The following is a 1,114-nucleotide window of genomic DNA, read 5'->3' as shown; positions in this document are numbered from 1 at the left end:
CGACCGATGGGCGGTGAACGTAAACGTTCGCGTTGTGGACGCCGGCGTCGTATGGACGCCTACGCCGTTCCGGCAAGTGCTGACTCTCCCCGCGAGAGCCCAGCTGAGGCAAGGCCTCCTCCCGCTCTGCTCGATGAGCATGGTGAGCTCCACTTTCACGTGGAACGCCTTGTGGCGCGGCGTAGACGCCACGGTCGTACCCAGTACTTGGTGAAGTGGAGGGGTTACCCTCACTCACAGAACTCATGGGAGTTTGAGGTTATCCACCGGCAAGATTTCCCTGACGTTGCTGACGCTTACGACCGGGCACATCATGTGCGAAGCGCCACCATGGCGTGCGACAGCGTCACCAGGCGCTGGGCGCCTCCCACTAGAGTGGGGAGCGATCAGGTCAGTAGTTGAGCTCAGGCTCTGACCAGTGGCTGCAGCAGCCAGCTCGTACGTATGAGCGGTGCTCGCAGCGGGAGCAGGAGGCGGAGAGACCTCGTGGTGCTAGGGACATCGTCCCGATGGAAGCAGATGCTTCGTGTTGTGCTGAACAAGGTTCAGGCACAAGCGTCTCGATAGACGCATAGTTGGTTTGAAACAACTTGATCGATGAGCATGATCCAAATGTGGATGCGCTGTAATAGCGAAAGTGGTGTCCCGGACGAAGTTCGAACCACTGGCCTATGGCTTGCCAGGCCGGAGCTCTACCATTGAGCTATAAGGTCGATGACCGTACGTCAGTCCGAGAACGGACTACTTATGGTATGAGAGGGTCGCCCGGGGCTGGATTTGAACCACCGACCTGTAGCTTCCAAGACCAGCGCTCGACCACTGAGCTGAAAGGGCGTTGCCCTTAAGCTTGTCCATTCAAGGACAACAGTTCATGGAACGAGAGGGCTGTGCCCTGGTGGGTTCGAACCACCGACCTTTGGCTCTCAAAGCCAACGCTTAACCATTGAGCTAAAAGGGTGCTACCCTTAAGCTTGTCCAAGCGTGGGCTATCGTTCATGGAACGAGACGCCCTGGTGAGATTGTGGTGTAGCGGGATCAGCAAAAGCTGCGAGATTGCCGGATCCAACGTACCAACTGCGCCCAGACACCGACTAACGGAGGGGGTCCCCCGATG

General features: G+C 58.0%; 2 pseudogenes across 2 annotated transcripts; both read right to left on the bottom strand.

The window, feature by feature from the left end:
- Positions 1-641: 641 nt before the first annotated feature.
- Positions 642-713, bottom strand: PITG_29276 (annotated as a pseudogene). Its single transcript has one exon. The product of its transcript is annotated as a tRNA-OTHER (tRNA).
- A 49-nt stretch (positions 714-762) lies between these two features.
- Positions 763-834, bottom strand: PITG_29275 (annotated as a pseudogene). Its single transcript has one exon. The product of its transcript is annotated as a tRNA-OTHER (tRNA).
- Positions 835-1,114: the final 280 nt, after the last annotated feature.

This window comes from Phytophthora infestans, genomic scaffold (genome assembly GCF_000142945.1).
Source record: "Phytophthora infestans T30-4 supercont1.54 genomic scaffold, whole genome shotgun sequence".
In the NCBI taxonomy this organism is placed as follows: domain Eukaryota; phylum Oomycota; class Peronosporomycetes; order Peronosporales; family Peronosporaceae; genus Phytophthora; species Phytophthora infestans.
Note: the sequence above shows the minus strand (reverse complement) of the source record. Positions and strands in the feature narration are given on the sequence as shown.